We start from the raw sequence: 16,680 nt of genomic DNA, 5'->3' as shown, positions 1-16,680 counted from the left end.
TTTAGGATACCATATGGGGTATACGTCCGTCCATCAAATGCTTTCAATGTCGTCAAAGATCGCGACAAGGTTGGAGATCCTAAAGTTTTCCAACAACTCATCGACATAATGCATGTGGATGCCCCCTCATCAATAATTGTTCGATAAACAGTTTTGTTGAGGGCTTTCACTTGAATAAGGAAAGCTAATTGAGTTGGCAACTGAGGATCGTATCCTTTATGATCAAAGGATACAAGATTGGAATCCTTTGGGTCAATCCCACCAATGGCTAATAACAAAGCCTGCCTTTGGGATGGGCAATTTTGAAGTACTTCAAGATTCGACATAGCGGACGGCGATTGGGCCAAATCTTCCACTATATTATAATGCTGTGCCGCTCTAGCATGGGGATTAAATGTTGACTTGTGTACTACTCCCTTTGGCAGTTTTATCGTCAATTCAGGAATGGTGGGTGTTACAACTTCTGTCGAAGTTGTTGTTGAACTACTTGGTTGATCTTTATCCGTGTTGTTCGACAGTTGCAGATTCCCGTAATCTTTGTTCCTTGTCGAAATCAAAGCATCATTTTGCTGTTTTCAAACCGACAACATTAGCACTTGAGACGGGGAAGCATTTCCACTTTCAACCAGATATGTTCCTGGATTTGGAAACAGATTAGTTAACATTGCTGAGGTTTTCAAACTTTTAAAGAATTTCTTAAGCTCAGCTTTGTATGGACATTCTTTCGTCCAATGATCCTCATCACATATCTGACACCCTAAAGGGGGTTTCCTATTTCCAGGAGGGTTTGAAGAAGATTTTTCAGGAGATGACTCATCTTGTTTCTTCTTCTTTCCTTTGCGTTTCTTCTTGCTTCCTGGTTGTTTGGTTTCTTTGCCTTTATCTGTCAATACGGCATTTACTTCCGAAGCAAGAAGTTCATCTTTTGCATTTTGATCTGAAATCTTACAGGCCTTCTTGGATGTAGCCTTTGTCGATTCTCCGTCTGTTGTGCCAATCACACCATTGCCGGCGTGAGAGTTATTGTTTGATTTAGGAGGAGGAGGAATTGAGAATTCCGGTCTAGGGGCGTCAAGTATTTTGTCGTAGAGCGTGCCAGACTAAGTATAGATCAAGTCCAGATATTGCACACAAGCTATAACTTGCTCTTCCGTTACGACTCCCCCCTTTGCCACATCTTCCGTGATGGAAGGTAGTAATGACTTGATAAACCATTCAGCTAATAGCTGACCGAGAACGTACATTTTTACCATTCTACGACGACGTCGCCACTCATGTATATGATCAGATATGTGAGTGGTCGTCGTCTGTTTGAAATTGGTAAGGAGTTCCGTTCCCGTTTCGTACCTTATCGGTAATTGAAAATGGGTTAAAAAGGTTGTGGCTAGGTTACTGAAGTTGTCAAACGAAGCTCTGGGTAATTCGGTATATCATTTTGCTGCTGGACCAGTTAATGTCCTCTGGAAAAGGCGAAGTCTAATCGAATCATCATTTAGGATGTTTGATGAACACCATAGATGAAATGTCATCACATGATTCGACGGGTCTTCACCCGGATTTCCATTAAATTTAGGAATATCTGACGGAATTTTATGCGGAATCGCTGGCCACCAAGGGGCATAAGCAATTATATCATTCGACAGTCAGTTTAGATCTGGTAATTCTAGAGTTGCTACAAAGGGCAACTATTGATTCAGGTTAGGCGAAGCATACCCAGGATAAGATGGAATCACCTGAGCAGTGGGTCTTTGCATACCATCATAATGTATTTGATGTTGGAAACTTTGACAAGGTTGATGGGCATAACCATTATAATATGGTTGTTGATAACCGCTTTGGAAATGCGATTGCCCATTACTTACAAAGACTTGTTGCTCAGGTCCTTGATATGATTGCTGGAATGGGGGTTGTTGAGTTTGAACCAGCTTTGGTTGTTGGACCATTTGTTGTTGACCAATACTGGATGATTGACCAAGATGAGGAGTCATAGTACTTGTTTGAGCCTGAGTCGCTCCATATAAGGAGTCACTAACCTGAGGTTGTGATTGAGTCATTGAGACAAGAGGCTGTTGTATTGCAACCTGAGAAACTTGGGGTTGACATACAACAGGTGGAGCTTGTACTTGCGATGCAGTCACCATAGCAGGTATAGGGGGAATATCCGACACAGGGTGGACTGTTTGCATTGAATATACAACCCTTGGTTGTTGAGGCAGTATTGGTACCCAACCACTGGATGTAATTCCAGTTTGACCTGAACTTTGTTGTAAACTCTCATATGGTTGTTATCTGGGAGGGAACAATGAAAAGGCATACTACCCTCCATATGGTGGGAATCCAGTACTTAAAGGGTAGATTGGCCTTTGAAGACACATTGGATCAATTTGTTGAGTTTCAACATAAGAAATACCAGATGATAACCCGGATGAAGAAATAGGAACTAACCATGTCGTCGAAGCAGTCCCTGATTGGACTCCAGCTTGTTGTTGATAACTTGCCGGGACAGATTGTATACTGGCGAACATTGTTGGAGTAGCAGCAGGAGGTTCTGCTGCTGCTGTGTCGGATGACGCGGTCCTAGATGTCGACGGTTGTTCAGACATATCTAGTCTATCCAAAAGATTTTCTAGCGATTCTACAAGGACTTGTGATGAAGTGAGACTAACTTCGAAGATCAACGAGGGAAAGGTGATGATTATTCCGTTTAAAATAAATTTTAGATGCTTTGACACAACTTGTTTTTTCAGTTTTTAAGAGTCGAGAAAAAACAAAAGATGACTCTAGTCTCCTTCGATTTTTAATGAGCCTGAAGTGACAAGTGCTCAGATGGACCTTTTTGTTAAGGAGTCTGAAAAGGAATGAAAGGGACTGCTCTGGAGATCTAGGTAGATGGAGTACCAAACCAATCAAAAAACTGCAGAATACATTTTACGGTACGGCAGTCAATCTTCCCGAATGCTGTGTTCAGTGCATTGCGATCAGTAGGGCGGCCGACACGGCTTCCTATGGATAAAAGGTTTTAAGCCTATAGGGGTCTCCCAATATATACTTGACGGTACGTGGGAGCACAAGTCCGTACTGGCACTTATCGTCTCACAGTGGAGGAATCACCTAACGATCAGTGAGGACAACAGTTACCAGGCTTTACGATGCTGGAATATGTATCTAGCCTAGACCTCTATGTTGTGCGTTAAGTTCCAAAGCGTTTTTAGATTCATTCAATTTATTTTAAGTTGATCTTTCTTATGAAGTTTGCCTTTTGGGTTCACCACGAGATGTAGATGTAATTCCTAAATGCAATCTAAAGATGATAAGCAAATCTTTTATCTCTTTTCAGCAATGAAAATCCAGCTACAAGGGGAAAAGAAAGACACAATCTTTTCTCAAAGAGCAAAGAGCACACTGTAAATGCACTTTTCCTAAATCAAGCCATACAAACTATCAATATGCAAATGCACATGTGCATGTATTTGTTTTTCACTTTCTTAATATTGATGCCTAAAAAGAAAGTTGATGTACAAATCTGAATTTGCTTTCAAATGTCAAACACAAACAAGCTTCTTTTTCGAAATCCAAAAGTAGAGACAATTACGACACTTTAAGATTTTGAAATAAATACTCGTTTTGACACTAGAAAGTCACAAATTCAAACCAAAGGCAAAAGTAAAAGCATAATCGACTGTCAACAGCAAATAAACTTTCTCCTAAGACCAAAATCGACAGTTACGACAGATCTAAATCAAAGGACGACAGTATGACTATTTCACTTTTGCAATGGAAAACTGTAAATGATCCCACAAACACACAAAAACACCTACAGTATTTTTGTACAAAGGAGGCGGAATTAAGGCAAAGAAAAGGAGTTTTCAGACAAGTACACACACTGATCACAGGCTGCAAAAATCAGAGACAAAACTGGAAAAAATGAAGCAAAGAACCTCAGTTGCATAGGGCAAGGCTGATCAGCACACCTGTTACACAGAGAAACTGGATTGCAGTGCAGGTAGCCCTGTTGGGACCTGTGTTGAAATGCAGAATCTCTTCATAGATCCTTCGCTGGGGCAGAAACAAGAATCCTATCCGGGTTCTGGGTCACGGTTTGCAGTTTAATCTATGGTTTTTGGCCGAGTAAAAGCAATAAAGTAATGCACAATCAGAGGGATGATTTAAAGGAGGTATAAGAGCTATCACAAAGGGCAATCAGATCATTTGTGAATCCACTGTTCAAATCATAAATAGATCCAGTGAATGGATTGAAGTAGCAGGTGTCTACTTTGCATTTGTAAATGGCAAATGCAGTTCGATTGCTACTTCTAAGTCTATGAAACAAACAACAAGAGAAACACAAATAAACTAATTAGACAATCCTCTCCAGCGGAGTTGCCATTTTGTTGTGGGGAAAAGTGTCTATTCAGAACGACCCTATTGTTGTAGGGAAAAGTATCCGACTCGGATGACCCTATTCCACTCTAAGGGTGATAGTACCTCAGCAACAACTGTAAACAAAACTACTTAAGGTTTACTTCTTTATGAAAGCAAGAGAGAATGAAGAAATGCACTAACCGTTGCCTTACGCTTAATGTCGAATCCAAACTCTTCTCTTTGCTGCTTGCTCCCAGCTCCTTGCTCTTTTGCTGGCCCAGCTACAATGAGATCCTGCAAAATAACAAAGAAGGAAACTACAAGAAGCATGCAATCATAACTGATTCAAGGATTAGCATAAATCAAATATACAATCATCACAATACATCATTGAAACAAGTGCATATAGAAGAACCTCAATAGCTTTTATTAATGGAAGAAGTAAAGTTCTGAGAGAGTTACAACCATTGAAGGCCCCAATCCAGCAACACCTCCCAGCAGAAAGAATTTCTCCTCTTCACCTCCTTCAAGCAATCACCCAATAGTTCTATAGTGAAACCAACAGCATATCATTACTTTGCACAAAATTCCAGCGTCCTGAGCTCATAGGAGAGAGCTCAATATATAGATGAATTGAGAAAGGATGAGTCAGCTTGCAACTGATGTGTAGCTACCTTGTGTCCTCTCTCTCTTCAGTTGATCTTCAGTTCTTGAGTCCACTTGGAGAACCTTGCTTCCACTTGGAGAAACAGAGCCTCTGACTCATCACAAGGCGAAATCCCTGATCCAAGTGTCATTTTTGGAAGATTCCAGAGCAATGACTCAGTGTGCCACTTGTCCCATCTCGCTCAACGCAGGTGGCCTTTGTTCTACCTGCTTTGCAACGCAGGTACACCATGGAGGAGTTGAGTTTCAGCGCAAAAGCCTAGTGGAGCACCTGCTTTGATTTCAGAATTGCTTTTTTTTTAGTGTTTTCAGGTGGAGAACTGATCTGAGAGTTGTTGGTTTGCTGACCTTGTTCCTCTAGGGGTAGGAACATCATGTTTAGGGACTTTGGATCCCTTGGATTATTGACAATTCATGCCTGATGCTGCAAGGCACAAAATTGTCTATAACAGATGCCCCCTAAAGTATGAGGTCGTTTATCGGGTGAAATGCTTTATTAGGAGGATCCGAAGTTCATTCAATCTGCTGAGAAGTGTCCTGTAATAAGATACAATACAATACATTATCTTTCATACTTTTTCATGATCTAGCTGAGGCGGGCATTCCCATGCTCAGCTTTATAAATTCATTTTGGTACATAGAACAGATGATCGTCTGATGGTAGACTGATAATTCTCTGCTGAAATTATCATCCTTTGAGAAGGATGATCATCTGCTGCAATGATGTACACATCAAATGTCTTTATATCCTGAATATATATCACAGCCCGGATGGATGAAACTAGATCCGGGGTCTTCAATCTCTTCCGATCTTCACTCGATGTACAAGTCGATCCATGTGAGAATTTCTTGAAGTCGAACATGGAAAGACATCGCTTGATTACCGGTCAATGATGTAAACCGTTAACAAGCGCGAGAGGAATCACCGATAAGGATGATGACCCTCAAGGTATAGCAGTACAATTCACATGGTGGGAATAAAGGACTTGGCGTCGACCACGATGCAAAATCCTCTAGTCGAAGGTCATTGATGTATACCTGTCGCCGGAAGTGAGAAACTTGTCATTGAGGCATGCAAGCTTCAAAGTACTGAAGGGGTTGTTCCTAGATCAACTCCTTGGATAATGAGCTGATGTCGACAAGGAGCGATCCGTCAAAGGAGGGCCTTAATGAATCCCACATCATTGACACGGAACGGAGCTAGTGATTGTGATGAGGTGAAAACAAACTGTGATGTATGATTCAGGGTGGCGGTCATGAAATGGATGAAGGACAATGTATGGCAGTGGATGGGACACGGTTGACTCTTTGCAGAACAACATCTCTTGAACATATAACGACACTGATGTGATGGATTGGTAGCATTACCCCAACTGTGGATGGTGTGGCGAGGACCATGGTGATGAGACCAGTGAATGAAACAACCCAACCCGATGTGATACGGAGGACAAAGTGTCATGTTCAAGAGCGACTTGCTACCATTAAAGCTGTGAGGTTCTCCCAATTTTTCCCCAGTCATTGCTGACCAGTACCTCTTTATTTTTGTCAAGCTTGAGGAGGATAACATATGCTTGTTCTATAACCTGCCCTTCGGGCAAGCCCATCGCTATGTTTTAACGAGCCTAGCGATAGGGAAACTCGTTCTCGTCTAAAGACAAGTTTGTCGCTATTTAATGAATTTAACGAGTCTAACGACAAGGATAACTCGGTCCTTTTCATTTTTAGAGAGTCTGAAAAGGTATACGATGAACCACACTAGTTGGTTCGAAACGCGTCGACAAATGATCAATTATGTGATTTCGCCAAAGATTTTTCTAAACAAACGTTATGGATCACAGAAGTCTAAATTCCTTGAAGGTACATAAAGTCAACTCCAGAATTCCTTTTTCGTCATCTAATCCCTTAAGTCCGAAAAAGTATAAAACAATACAGAAGGGATGAGTTTTCGGTACTTTTAACGAGCCGAACAAAACAAGCGCTCGATCTTTTTGTGCAATAATCCCTCAGGTCCAAAAAGATTAAAATCTAGAGGAGGGATAGCTCTTCTGGTCGTTTAACGAGTTGGAAGGCCAAAACTCGGCAAACTTTTCATATTTTACGAGTCAGGAGAAAAGAGCTCAAAGGAGACTCGTCTTTTGAGGAACGAGTGATAAACAGGGATAGCAGCAGATTCCAGGTACAGGTTGGAATTTTCCAATCACGGCAGTGTCACAAGGATGGCTAAGTGAAATCACTCTTCGCAGCTGTTCCTCAAAATGGGTAAACAATCATATGGAGATGAACGATTGGCAAAATGAACGGATGGAGGTGAGACTGCAAGAACACGACCAAGGGCTTTAATATGGCTGTCAAAGGTTACATTTACCAAGGTTATTTACCGGTTCATTTTTTCTGGGTGAGCTCGAACTCTAGGGGAAGATTGCTCACAACTTATGTTTATTTTTTAACGAGCATGAACTATGTGCTAAAACTTCTCGATGATAATTTTGCATGCCCCCAGCATAATAACGCAAATCGAGGCGCATGCCCCCCAAGCTTCATTGCATTCAACTTTGTTGGTTGGAATGAAGGTTTACAATTGAGATCTGGAAAGGGGATTGTTTCATTTTTTAATGAGGTTGACATAGTAAAAGAACTATCCTCATAGCCCACTGTATTTACAGTATTCGATAGAAAATCGGAAACTGAAGGATGATAAAGGTCACCTTGAGTATCTTCTCCACAATGCGGGAGAAGGGAACGATGGTGGGAATCATTCCATAGTGCCTCGTCAATTACCGTTGATTGGACTATTCATTCGTCGGTTCCATGCACTCGCAACCAAGGATCTGACGGGGTACCATATTCTCTAGACCTATCTATCCAAACGCTTGATGAGCGTTGATTTGGGGTTGCCCCCCAGGCCAAGAAAATTGATTGCTACAATACTTCTATTGGGCTTGGGGACAAAACCTTTGGGTGATCCATGCTGATATCGTTTTCTGACATCTTTTGTGCGGAAGATATCATATTGCAGGTTCCTACAGTCGCCACTTCTCCCACAATGAACGGTGGCGGAAGGGCGAAAGTTCCCATTAATGTAGGATCTTTTAGTAGGCCCACTCCGATATTTTGAAACGAATGGTCGCTTGCATGGATCATAGGAATGCTTCCTGTAACTAGTGAACCATTAGGGAGGAAATTTTGTTGGTCGACGATCGTAATCCCTCCTTGGAAAGGGAATGCGATTTTTCTAAAATAGGTCGACACTACAGCTGCCATGGCATATATCCATGGTCTTCCCAGTAGGATGTTATAGTCAAGATTTCCATCAATGACTTCAACATCTATTTCTACTGTTTTTCCCCCTAGTTCTACTTTCAAGTTATTAAGGATACCATATGGGGTATATGTCCTTCCGTCGAATGCTTTCAATGTTGTCGAGGATCGCGATAAGGTTGGAGATCCTAAAGTTTTCCAGCAACTCATCGACATGATACATGTCGATGCCCCCTCATCAATAATTGTTCTATGAACAGTTTTGTTGAGTGCTTTCACTTGAATAAGGAAAGCTAGTTGCGCTGGTAACTGAGGATCATATCCTTTGTGATCAAAGGATACAAGATTGGAATCCTTAGGATCCACTCCACCAATTGCTGATAACAACGCCTACCTTTGGGATGGGCAATTTTGTAGTACCTCAAGAGTCGACATAGTGGATGGCGATTTGGCCAAATCTTCCACTATGTTATAATGCTGCGCCGCCCTGGCGCGAGGATTAAATGTCGACTTGTGTACTACTCCCTTAGGCGGTTTTAATGTTAATTCAGGAATTATAGGTGGTACAACTTCTGACGAAGTTGTTGTCGAACTGCTTGGTTGATCTTTTTCCTTGCCGTTCGACAGTTGAGGATTCCCGTAATCTTTGTTCCTTGTCGAAATCAAAGCATCATTTTGTTGCTTAGAGATCAACAACATAAGCACTTGCGACGGGGAAGCATTTCTACTATCAACCAGATTTTGACTTGGATTGGGAAACGGATCAGTTAATATAGCTGGGGTATGCGAATTCTTCAAGAATCTTTTAAACTCAGCTTTGTATGGACATTCTCTTGTCCAGTGATCCTCATCACATATCTGACACCCATAAGGTGGTTTCCTATCTCCAGGAGGGCTTGAAGAATTTTTTCCAGGGGATGACTCATCCTGTTTCTTCTTCTTCCCTTTGTTTTGTTTCTTCTTGCTTCCTGGTTGATTGGTTTCTTTTCCTTTATCTGCTGATACGGCATTTACTTCCGAAGCAAGAATATCCTCATGCGCATTTTGATTCGAATCCTTACGGGCCTTCTTTTGATTGGCCCTTTTTGGATTCGTGTTTGCCGTGCCAATCACGCCATCGCCGGCATGAGAGTCACTATTTGATTTAGGAGGAGGAGGGATTGAAAACTCTGGTCTAGGGGCGTCTGGTATTTTTTCATAGAGCATGCCGGACTAAGTATATACAAAGTCCAAATATTGCGCACGAGCAATAACCTGCTCTTCTGTTACGACTCCCCCCTTCGCCACATCTTCCGTTATGGCCGGAAGTAACGACTTTATAAACCACTCAGCTAAAAGCTGATCAGGAACGCATGTTTTAACCATTCTTCGTCGACGTCACCACTCATGTATATGATCTGATATATGAGTTGCGGTTGTCTGTTTGAAGTTGGTCAATATCTCTGTTCCCGTTTCATACCTTATTGGTAATTGAAAGTGGGTTAAGAATGTCGTGGCAAGGGAGCTAAAATTGTCGAACGAAGCTCTTGGCAATTCTATATACCATTTCGCTGCTGGACCTATCAATGTCCTCTGAAAGATGCGAAGCCTTATCGAATCATCATTTAAAGTGTTCGAGGAACACCATAGATGAAATGTCATCACATGATTCGACGGGTCTTCACCTGGATTTCCATTGAATTTAGGAATGTCGGATGGAAGTTTGTGCGGGATCACTGGCCACCATGGGGCGTAAGCAATTGGATCATTGGTTAACTGATGTAAATCAGGCAACTCTAAAGTCGCCACGAATGGTAACTGTTGATTCAAGTTTGGGGAAGCGTAACCAGGGTACGATGGAATTGCCTGAACAGTTGGTCTTTGCATACCAGCATAATGGAGTTGATGTTGGTATAATTGATACGGTTGATGGACTTGACCACTATAAAGTGGTTGATTTTGACCATTTTGGATATATGGTTGTCCAGTATTCGCAAATATTTGTTGTTCAGAACCTTGGTACACTTGTTGGAATTGTGGCTGTTGGTATTGCACTATCCACGGTTGCGATACCATGGGTTGTTGTGCTACACTAACCATTGGACCAAGATGTGGGGTAATTGTACCCGATTGTACTTGTGTCGCCCCACCAATAGGCAATTGTGGTTGGGTCGCAGGGTCAAGGGGCTGTTGCATGAGAACCTGAGAAATCTGAGGTTGACATACAACAGGCATCGTTTGAACTTGTGACACGGTTACAATAGCCGGTGTAGTTGGGATGTTCGTCACAGGTACACACTGTTGCATAGAATATACAACTCTTGGTGGTTGGGATAGCATAGGTGCCCAACTACTTGTTGCAATTCCGCCATAACTTGAATAAGGTTGAGAACTCCCGTATGGGTACCCTCCCGGAGGGGGTAATGAAAGGGCATACTGCTCCCCATACGGTGGTAATCCAGAACTCAAGGCAATTGATTGTCCTGGAGGACTGGATGGCCTAAATTGATTCCCAAAAGGGTCAATTTGATGAGTCTCACCATAAGAGTTACCAGACATTACTCCGGAACAAACAGGAACAGACCATACTGCCGAGATAGTCCCTTGGTGGACTCCTTCTAGCGATTGAGAGCTAGTTGGGACAGATGGTATGCCGGCGAACATTGTTAGATTTGCAGCAGGTAATTCTGTCGTCGCCATGTCATTCAACACAGTCCTAGATGTCGACGGTTGTTCAGACATTTTGAGTCTATCCAATTGATTGCCTAGTGATTCTACAAGAACTTCCACTGGTGATGGACAAACTTCTGTTGTAGCAGGAAATAGAGTGACCCCTACTCCAAAATGAGTTGGAGTGGATACTTGCGGTTCCTCTATAATTTCCTCTATCACAATCAGACCAGGTGGAAGAGGAAGACCGTCAGGTCCGTAAAAGATTTCCGGTGCCGAAGAAGGGGTTGTATCGACAGCGACAGATGTTTGAGGAACAAAGCTCTCTAGACCAGTTATAGATGGAACTGGTCCAGTTATACAAGTATTTGCCCCCAGACTAGGATTAGTATTACTGTCCTTCTGCTGCGGTTGAACTTCTTCTATAGAGGCAGAGTTTCCGGAAATGTTTGGAGTAACCAAAATCTTAGATGTTGTTGGAACACTTGTTCTAACTTTTAAAGGAGATTTTGAACTGGTTCGACGAGATCGCTTTGCCCGGACTGTTTTCGACTCCGGAGACAAAGACGGTTGACTCGCAAGCCTCCGTGAACGACGGATATTCAATTGACTTTCTTCCATGATTGCGGATTACTCGATCAACTAAAATATAAAGGGGAAAAATTGTGTTTCCGATTTGAATGAATTTTATTAGACGCTTTTAGACATAACTTTGCTTTTTCATGTTTTAAGAGTCGAGAAAAAGCTAAAGATGACTCTAGTCTCCTTCGATGTATTAACGAGCCCGAAGTGACAAATGCTCGGTTGGACTTTTTCAGTTATAGAGTTTGAAAAAGGCCAAAAGAAACTGCTCTGGAGATCTAGGCAGAGGGTGTGCCAAACCTTTCGCAAAACCACAGAATATGTTTTACGGTACGTGTGGTCAATCTTCGTGAATGCTGTGTTCACTGCATTGCGATCAGTAGGGCGGCAGACACGGCTTCCTAAGGATAAAGGATATATGCCTATAGGGGTCTCCCAATATATACGCGACGGTACGTGGGAGCACAAGTCCGTATTAGTGCCACCGACTCTCGGGAGGAATCACCCTCCTTCGTAGAGATCGACAGTCACTACGTTCAACGACGCCGGAACACGTCTCTACCTAGACCTCTATGTGTTTGCGTTATGTTACAAAGCGTTGTTATGTAAATTGAATTTATTTTAATGTTGATCTTGCTTAGCAGTTTGCCTTTAAGGATCACCACGAGATGTATGTAACAAATTCCTGAATGCAGTCTAAGATGAGAAGCAAAATTTTCAATCTTTCAACTTTGAAAATCTTAACTACTGAGGAGAAGAAAGGCAAATCTTTTCACACAGATCATAGAGCACACACTAATGCAAAATTTCCTAAATCGTCATGCAAACAGTCAAATGCAAAATGCACAATGCATGTATTTTATTTTCCCTTTCTTAATGTTGATGTGTTACAAAAAGAAAGTTGTTATATAACTTTTATTTCGATTTAAAGCGAAAGTAAACAAGCTAGTCCAAAATCAAAAGACACCTTAAGATTTACTTGTTTAATCACTGGAAATACATGAAATCAAACCATAATGACGAAAGTAAAAAGACTAATCAGCTATGGACAGCAAACAAGCTAACTCTTTAGACCAGCAAAATGCCTAACACAGGTTCAGATTTAAGAGGCCAAAAGCAAGACTAGTTCACTTTCGTTATGGGAAATTGTAAATGATGAAAGAAATACAAAAGAACAAGTACAATTTCGTTATATAACAGAGGCAGAATGATGGCAAGTAAGGTTGGTTTCAGATAGGTACTAAGACTGACAACTGACTGCAAAACTATAGTGAAAACAGGCAGGAAAAAGGGAGGAAACCCCAAATGCACAAGGCAAAATTGGGCCAACGCATGTGCTGCACAGCCAGTCTGGCTCTCAGCGCAGGTAGCCCCTTCGGGACCTACGTTGCAAAGCAGGTAGCCTGTGTACTACCTGCTTTGGAAAACGAAAGTTTCGTTTTCACAGTTTCCGGGTCACAATTTTCTCAAAAATTCACAGTTTTTGCTCAAATCAGAAGCCATCAGTCAAGCACACACTAAGGGATGACAAGGAAGATGAAAAGCTATCACTAAGAGCTTACAAGGATCCTTGTAGATCAGCTCTTCAAATCATGAACATGCTCAGAAATGAGCTAGAGTAGCTGCCCTCTACTTCGCTTTTGATATAGTCAAAAGCTTTTCGATTTGGTACTCTTTTGTTCAGGAAATGAATAGCAAAATACTACAAACAATCAAACAGATACGATCCCCAGTGGAGTCGCCAGTTTGTTGTAGGGAAAAGTATCTGACTCGGATGACCCTATCCCACTCTAAGGGTGATAGTACCTCAGCAACAACTGTAAACAAAACTACTTAAGGTTTACTTCTTTATGAAAGCAAGAGAGAATGAAGAAATGCACTAACTGTTGCCTTGCGCTTAATGTCGAATCCAAACTCTTCTCTTTGCTGCTTGCTCCCAGCTCCTTGCTCTTTTGTTGGCCCAGCTACAATGAGATCCTGCAAAATAACAAATAAGGAAACTACAAGAAGCATGCAATCATAACTGATTCAAGGATTAGCATAAATCAAATATACAATCATCACAATACATCATTGAAACAAGTGCATATAGAAGAACCTCAATAGCTTTTATTAATGGAAGAAGTAAAGTTCTGAGAGTGTTACAACCATTGAAGGCCCCAATCCAGCAACACCTCCCAGCAGAAAGAATTTCTCCTCTTCACCTCCTTCAAGCAATCACCCAATAGTTCTATAGTGAAACCAACAGCATATCATTACTTTGCACAAAATTCCAGCCTCCTGAGCTCATAGGAGAGAGCTCAATATATAGATGAATTGAGAAAGGATGAGTCAACTTGCAACTGATGTGTAGCTGCCTTGTGTCCTCTCTCTCTTCAGTTGATCTTCAGTTCTTGAGTCCACTTGGAGAACCTTGCTTCCACTTGGAGAAACAGAGCCTCTGACTCATCACAAGGCGAAATCCCTGATCCAAGTGTCATTTTTGGAAGATTCCAGAGCAATGACTCAGTGTGCCACTTGTCCCATCTCGCTCAGCACAGGTGGCCTTTGTTCTACCTGCTTTGCAACGCAGGTACACCATGGAGGAGTTGAGTTTCAGCGCAGAAGCCTAGTGGAGCACCTGCTTTGATTTCAGGATTGCTTGTTTTTTAGTGTTTTCAGGTGGAGAACTGATCTGAGAGCTGTTGGTTTGCTGACCTTGTTCCTCTAGGGGTAGGAACATCATGTTTAGGGACTTTGGATCCCTTGGATTATTGACAATTCATGCCTGATGCTGCAAGGCACAAAATTGTCTATAACACCTATCCCACTAAGGTGTGACAATGCCTTAGCAACAAACAGAGAAAAATACTTTTGTATTCTTCTTTATGAACTATAAATGAAGAGGAATAGGATGAACCAACCTGTATCTTGCGCTAGTCCTTTGATCCAATCTCTCTCCCCTTTGACAACTTCCAGCTACCTGCTCCCTTACTTGCCCATCTTCACGAAGTTCCTGTAAGATCACAGAAGAAGAAAACTACACAAAGACATGGATTTATATTCATAAATAGCTTAGGATCAGATTTAAGCTAAACATACAAATGTAACAAAACATCAATGATACACAAGCATGTAGGAGAAACTCAAATAGTTTTATTGATATAACAAGAAGATCCAGGAGGAGATACAACCAATGATTCCCGATCCAGCATCAACCTCCCAGCAAAGGAATCCCTTCTTCACCTCCAACAAAGCATAAATCACCCAATACTCTGAAATCAATCTCAAAACCAACAATAATTCTCTGCAATGTACAAAATTCCAGCCTCTGGATCTCTGGGATGAGGGATCCATATATAGATGTATGCAAAGAAGATGAGTCAGCTTGTCATCTGACTAGTGGCTTCTCTCTGTCAGTTTTTTCTTCCACTTGGAGACTGAGAGCCTCTTACTCATCCTTAGTCGAACTTAGTGAGGCAAGTGTCATAGGGGAAGATTCTAGAAGCTTCCATTGTCTTTCCACCTTGCGGAATGGCACTGCCATTTGTCATTTCCCGCTCAACACACCCTGGTAGTGCATTTAGGTGCATTGCAACGCACCTAGCTAGTGTACTTGGGTGCTATGCAACGCAGGTAGCTAGTGGAGCAGCTGAAATGATCCTGATTTGACTGATTCTGAGCAGTTTCTGGTGGAGAACTTCTGGGAGAAGCTGTAATTTGTTGACCTTGTTCCTTTAGGGGCAGGAACAACACTTTTAGGGACTTAGGATCCCTTCGCTTATGAACATTTCATGCTTAGAGTTGTAAGGCACAAAAATGTCTATAACATGATGCAGCAAGGTCTCGGCCCAACGGGGCTATCACCCTCTCAGGTGGTGCCTTCCAAGGGACTTGGCTCAGGTCTGCCATTGAGGATGCTTCTATAGAATACAATTCAGATGACGTTGCCACCCAATTTTCATGTTGGGCTCTTCCCGGTTCGCTTGCCGCTACTAGGGGAATCCTTGTAAGTTTCTTTTCCTCTACTTAATTATATGCTTAAACTAAGCGGGTGTTCTCACTTGAGCTGAGGTCGCAAGGTTGGAGCTAAATCCGCCCTACCTGATGGGAGGAAAAGAGAGAGAAAAGCAAGTTCGAGCGATGTCACACAAAGCCTGTATCAATTAACGCCGAATGCCCTTCCAAGGGGACAAGATCATTGCTCCCTAACGCACACCAAGAAACATCGCTTGAGGTATTTCAGCAAACCGCACCACATTGGGCACAGACAACTAGCTTTGTTGCTCCCTAACATATTGTAGGGAGTGCGTTTGAATGGGATGTGACGCCTAGACAGACATGCCCTCGACCAAGGCCTTGGGCTCAAATTGTGTTCAAAAACTTGATGATTCACGGGATTTTGAAATTCACACTAACTATCACATTTCTCTATGTTCTTCATTGTAAGAAGAGTTGAGATATCCATTGCCAGGAGTCATTTCCACGTATTACCAAAAAAATCTGCCACAACACTAAATAGGGGCACCCCCCACAAAAAATTTAAGGCTAAGGGTGAAAAGGAGGAAAGGAAGAAAAACACATGAAAGAAAGAGAAACATAGGTGTCTACCCCCCTCACAGGAGGAGGCTCAAATAGAGAACATTCTCCTCAAGCCCCATGCCCTTGCAAAAATGGGGAAAATGCATGGAACAGCAATCGAGAAGGACTAGGGTGGCCAGCTCAGGAGCTCAAACTACTTCTAATCCTTCTCGAACACCACACAACAATTCCCCCTTTTCTCTGTAAAACTAGGTACCGAAAGGAAGAAGGTAAGAAAACAAGGTGAAAGAAATAGAGATCAAATGTGGCTACCAGCTCACAAGGGGAGGCTCAAACAAAGCACAAGCCTCCCAAGCCCCGTGCCTTCACAAAAGGGGGGAATTGAAGGGGACGAAATCGAGAAGGACTAGGGTGGCCACCACAGGAACTCACACTACTTTTTTTTCTTCTCGAACACCAATCCACAACAATCCCACCTTTTGTCCATAAATCTAGGGGCTAGAAGAAAGTAGGGAAGAAAACAACATGAAAGAAAGGGATATCAACGTGGCTATTGGATCACAAGGGAAGGCTTCAAATAGAGAACAAGATTCCCCAACCTTGTGCCTTGGAAAAAAGCTGGGACCTCTAGGGGATGATGAT

General features: G+C 42.2%; 1 non-coding gene across 1 annotated transcript; it reads right to left on the bottom strand.

Annotated features, from left to right (window-relative positions):
* Positions 1 to 15,821: 15,821 nt before the first annotated feature.
* On the bottom strand, positions 15,822 to 15,975 carry LOC149157432 (5.8S ribosomal RNA). Its single transcript, XR_016262148.1, has one exon. It is a non-coding gene; the product is annotated as a 5.8S ribosomal RNA (ribosomal RNA).
* Positions 15,976 to 16,680: the final 705 nt, after the last annotated feature.

Source organism: Pinus tabuliformis, chromosome 5_2 (genome assembly GCF_031772625.1).
Source record: "Pinus tabuliformis cultivar Carrire ecotype Pingquan chromosome 5_2, CPIR1, whole genome shotgun sequence".
NCBI classification, from domain to species: Eukaryota; Viridiplantae; Streptophyta; class Pinopsida; order Pinales; family Pinaceae; genus Pinus; species Pinus tabuliformis.
Note: the sequence above shows the minus strand (reverse complement) of the source record. Positions and strands in the feature narration are given on the sequence as shown.